The sequence below is a fragment of the Acanthochromis polyacanthus genome, chromosome 2 (assembly GCF_021347895.1).
Source record: "Acanthochromis polyacanthus isolate Apoly-LR-REF ecotype Palm Island chromosome 2, KAUST_Apoly_ChrSc, whole genome shotgun sequence".
Lineage (NCBI taxonomy): Eukaryota > Metazoa > Chordata > Actinopteri > Pomacentridae > Acanthochromis > Acanthochromis polyacanthus.
This window is the reverse complement of record NC_067114.1, coordinates 14,592,385-14,598,384: the sequence shown is the minus strand read 5'-3', so window position 1 is coordinate 14,598,384 and position 6,000 is coordinate 14,592,385.

Sequence of the window (6,000 nt, the reverse complement as noted above, 5' to 3'; positions counted from 1 at the left end):
CACAAAAGTGAAAATGTTAATATTGCCACGACGGTGTGCGACATATTCTAAATTTACCTGCTTTCATCCTACACTCTGCTTGGAGTAAGGCAGGGCACAGTAGATCAATATTTGGCCAGACTCCAAGCTGCTGGGCTAATAGTACTCACTTTCCCCATTTTTCAGACTAAGAAATACAAAATTTAAAAAATCCTTGGCAATTCTCCACTTTTACGCACAACACAATCACAATGGTTTAAAAAATGTATTTTTGTCTGAAAATTGGCCACAAAAGCAAAAATGTGACATATTTGCCTTCTTGAAATATACACATTTAGTGTGACATGCAATGTTCTGTCACCGACTGCAGAACAACACTATGGAGAGACTTATTTTATCACTTTACGGCTTCACTCTGAGCTAGTAAAAACTTACCTGCACTGTGGGAATGTACATACACCTGGAAGAGACAAGTATGGAGATGCTTTAAAATACTAATCACCACCACTTTGACTGAATCATCATCATGTCTTGTGATTGCGATAAAAAAACGGAACTTTATCAAGCAGTATAGATGAGTGTACACATTGTGTAATGATGATACGTCTTTCTCTCTCGGTTCTTCTCCCACTCCCTCTCTCCCTCTGTCTCCCTCTCTGTCTCTGTCTGACAAGCTGAGAGACGTATTGTTCCACAGGAAATGCTCTCACCATACAGACTGCCAGCTTGTATACTCTAGATTTAACCTTATAATAGCGTCATCGACATTTAACCAACCGGTTTCTGTTTGCTTTACATTAAAGCCGCATTCCAAACACAAAAAATACACTTTCACAAGCGACACCTACCTCGGGTTTGTCGGGAAAACTCGACAGAGACAGAAGATGAAACAGAAAGCAGGGGGGGGAAAACGGGAATGTTTTTCTTCTTTAAATATTCTATCTGTATTTTTGTTTGGCAGCTTGCTTCCAGCCTACACAAAACTAAAAGATAGATTTGTTTGGCATCTTCTGCCTTGGGGCCTTTGGGTTTCAAGAGTCTGAGAGGGCCACCGGGGAAGAGCAGCTGCTGCTTCTGCCACTCGTAAAGACTGACACATATTTACTTGCATACACGGCTGTTTTTTCCACAAATACATGCTTTTAGAGCAGAGGAAGGATGAGATTCCCTGTAATGGATGGTGCAAGTGCGAGGATGTTGCAATATGGGAATTTCCAAGGGCTATGAAATATGCAAGGAGGGCCAATAGTAGCCTGAGCTTAACAACTTGTGTCCAGAGGAAAGGACTTTTACTGGCTGAACAGCACACCTGCCCTGTAAATATTGTCTCATCCCTGACTCCCCTATCCCTGTTCTAGGCGACTCCACACTCAACATCTCAGTTTAAAATTTACCAACGATACTTTGAGTGGGCTAAAATACAATGTCAAACTGAAGTAGAATCATCCTTTGGAGAGCCAGCAGATCTGTGACTCAGCTTTGTTTAGTATAATTTTGAGGATCATTTAGCAGTGACAGATTTATTTATCCAGTCAATGCTTCTCTGATCTTTTTATCAGTCCTATAGGCTGAGAACGGGCCCGACTATCAGCCTCTGCGCTCAGCCCCGCCAGTATCTCCCTGGTCTTTCTCATTTCATTAGGAATCACTCAGCACTTCAGAGAAACATTCAATTACGCTCCAATGGTAATTAAATGTTCCTCAAATGAGTTCATTTAAATCATCTGCATTTGGGCTTTGGTTGGGTTTTTAATGCCGCGTGTTCAACGCAGAGCTCAAATGAACATTAAGCGCCTCACCCACTGGGAGTCTTTGAAGGGCCACGCTCACAATCACAGTCAGATGACATTTTAACCAGCTTAGCAGCATAACAATTGAGGAGATATCATTATTAGGAAGAGATCCACACTGAAGGATTCAAGCATACAAAGCCCTATTAATACTGGCAGCACAATGAAGCAGGCGATGCACATTTGCAGGTCCGAGATGGTCAGATGATAAAGATAATTCAAGAATCTTGCAATTTTAATGTGGCGATTAGTCTTTTTGCCATAAGAGCAACTGTGACATTACCTGTGATTACATAACTCACTGTGTTAGATTATATCTGATTTGACATGGATAATGGGATTGATCTGAGAGGGGATAAAACTCATCCACTCACGTTTCATTGTCACAAAGGTTTTCCTTATAAAGGTTTAGATTGTAGAACAATAAAAGGTTTAAATGTCATTGTAAATCCTATGATTAGAAATGGCTGAAATTCAAGACTAGAGTTTTAAGGTTACAAGATATTAAAGAAAAGTTAAATATGATTTAGCAGAGCCTATACTAAAACTTTGAGCTCTCTCCTTTTCTTCCAACAGGTTTTCTTTCACTTTTCAGACCTATCATAAAGGCTACAGGGCTACTTTCATAATGGCCAATGCACCACTCCAAAAGCTGTAAACAGTTTTCTTGTGATGTTAACTTTGGAGTGGAACACAAGTACAGAAAATAAACTTTTAATCGTCTCCATTGTGTGTTAAAAGGACCACCTCCCACCACAATGGCTCAACCCTGTACAGTCCAACATAATAAATGTAATAATTATGTGTTCGTGAAATAACTGTAAATCATTTAATGACCCTACAAGGCGAGAGTTATTTTTAAAAGGGGATTCATCAATATTCTCCAGGGGTACATAAAGAAAGGTCAGAAAATCTCTCATTAGGCTATGAGTATGCGCATGCGTGTCTCTCTACGTGTATTTGTGTAAGCATGCATGTATTTGGAAATGGGTTTGTGTTACCGTGTCTGCGTGTGTTTCTGTTTACCTGTTTATGCAGGAGGTGACAGAGGAAAGTGAGGCAGGAGGAGCATGGCATCCTGATCATGCACACACCATCACGGAGTGGTCATCTGAAGTGAAAAAAAAGAAGAAAATCATTGCTTTTCAGAAAGTAAGGATATCATCTAAGGCAACATTCTTAGACAGTGTTTGGAAATCCTTCTACAAATTCTGTGGCTTCTATCAAGCTTGTGTTTGGTGTACACAGACAGCCGTTGCTCCTGTGTATCTCCACAAAGTCAATGGTTCGTATTGGCATATTTGACAAACATTGTGTTCAACACAATGAAAAGATAGTCTCATTAAGTTTACTATAATGGCCATGTAAGAGATGATGAATGAATGTGAAAACGCCACTCAGCGTGAGGTGATGTATGTGTGCTAGACAACGACAAAAGCATTCACATGGGGTCATGTGGATAGATATACCATTACATGGTGTTAGGTGTCTGATGCAGAAAGTTGCGTAGGAGGTAAAAGGTCTTGCAAGCATTGCTGCAATTCCTCTTGGCTCTGTGTAGATAAAGATAGAAGGTGGACCCAATACCATAAATGATAATGCAAAGATTTACAATATGCTTGAAGATGTCTCTACCTTTAAAAATGTTTGTAGCCTGTGTCATAGATTAGTGCTGCTAACTTCAGATAACAGCTTCTGTGCCATATTTAGTTGAATCTGTCATATTTCACTATATACTTTGGTCCTCACTGTAGACAAAAACAGCCTCTAAGTTGGTTGCAAAATGCAAACAATAAAGTAAATATACATTTATATGGTCTCTCTTACAAATGGTATCTTTCAGAATTGCCTTTCTTTCTTTCTTTCTTTTAAGAATTGTCTAAATTTGTTATTCTGTAAAGTACACATGCCATGTCTGTTCATTTTGCCGTATTTGTTTTAACATTAAGCCATATCAAAACTTAAAGAGACACATATAGAAACACATGCTCTAACATGCAAACACTGGCAAATGCACACCGACACACAGGTAAGGTTCCACAGTCAAAAATCCCACACACATGTCCACTTAAAGATGAAAGCTTAAGTCATGTGAAACCATTGAGGATGTTTACAGGAAGATAACCCCGGAAAGCTATCCAGCAGTTAATATATCATTAAAGTGCGATACACATTAACCTTACACATGACAGCAAACCAATACATTATGTTCATGTGAATGTAATTATGGCTAATATGCAAACCACTCTGCCAACTCTTGTGCAATATTGACTAGTTTTCTTCGATTGTTCTGCATAGAGTGAACAGAGTAGTCTACATTTATGATCCACACAGTATTAATTAGCAGTCATGTTATTTAACTGGACAAATACTCAGCCTGAGGTGGAATAAATACGAAGGGTTAAACCTCAAAACTCTGTTGTGTGACAGTGAGATCGTCTAGAACAAAACGTGTGACTCTGCTGTTCACAGCACCGTAACACATTCATAGGTTTACTGCTGGTCAGTCGTCATCGGGACGCAGAGCTGATACTGGCTCGGGGTCATACGTTAGAGTTCTCCACTCAGATGAAGCCTACCAGATGAAGGCTACTAAATACTTTCAACCAGTGTCAGGAAAGGCCATCCAAAATCCACCTCAGACGACAGATCTGCCTTCTGCTCCTGACCTCCTTTTGTCTGTCCTGTCCTCTATCGCACCCATCTCAGCCTCACCCTCCTTCTGACTAATGGATTAAGGTAATTATGACATGGCTGTGCCCACATTCTGTTGGTGGGGTGAAAATTGATATTTCAGCTTTGTTGTTCTCACTAAACTGTTGATGAAATTGCATCGCCCCAGAGCAATACCAGCTCTTCGCATTACTAGAGATTTAAATCACGGCTAGTGTTTCTGTCTCCTTCATTTTAAAAGTTAAAAGAAGTGCTCAAACGAAGTCTATTTTGTCATATTAAAGGCTAAGTGACTGCATTCTTTCAGTTACGCTCTGCCTCCTTGTTTACAGGTGCTATCAGCTTCCAGATATTCACCAGGGCCGACAGGGATTCGGTCATAAGCTCAGGTTAGGGCGGCTTACAAAACTGTTGGAATGCAAAGAGGCTGATTAAATGGCCTTATCAAGGTCTGTCTGGAACTGAGCAACCCCCACAACCCCCACACACAAACACAGTCTGACAGACAGACAGAAAACAACTCTGTGACCTCTGATCTGTGTGCTCATTGCCTCTGTTGCTGTCCAGAACAAGAGGAGGTCAGAGTGACACCCCCTCGTGTTATTGTTGAGGTTTCTGAACTTAATGTCTTTACATTTGAGTGTATTTTCAGAAAATATTTTTACAGCTATTAGCGGTTAGCTTGCATAACTCCACAAAATTAAAGTAAATAAAGTGACACCACTGACAAGGAGTCAGTGCAACAAATGTATGTATAACAGTGTTCTAAGTTTGATATATAATCCCTGTGTTAGTTTATTTCTCTCTGGGCAGAAAGAGCATTTTGAGGCAGTTTTAAAATATTATTTGGATTTCTTAAAACTCTTTGACGGATATGTTGCACGTTGGGGATCCAAGCTCAGACGCAGGCTGTGAAGCCCCCACTTCAACAAAGGCATTTGTGAGGACTATTATGTTCACAATCGAAACATTTCTGTTAACCTAAAGCAACGACAAACAACATGTCTGTTTAGAATAAAAAGAATATATCATCTTGCCATCTCCTCCCATGTATTGTTTGTTTTCCTTTAATCATGCTGCATAATTGTACTGTCATTTAGCACTATGCATTGTGGGCGTTTCCCTCAGCAATGACAGACATATGTTAAGTTTACATAAGGGACTCAAAAAACAACAACAAAAGAGCCCTTAAACTATTTACAGTTCCACATTATGACCTCGCAGACTTGTCAGAAATATACATCAGTGTCTGTGTGTAAGCAGGGACATCGGAACTTAGCCCTGCTCACTTCTACAGAAAGACGTACCTACTTATCGCATTTCTGCTATTAACACTATTATAATATGATACTGTACTAACAATAGTATCAATGAAAGAGGTTTGAATCTGGGGTTCACATGTTAGATTGATAATACATCATTCCCAAACAAAACCAGCAGTTATCTTTTGTCAAAACCACATCACACAGCAAAGAAATGCACATCATTTAGGGCATTCAGGACTTAATGATATTTGAATTATACTTTAATAATCATAAAATGTCAAGAGGAAACTCCT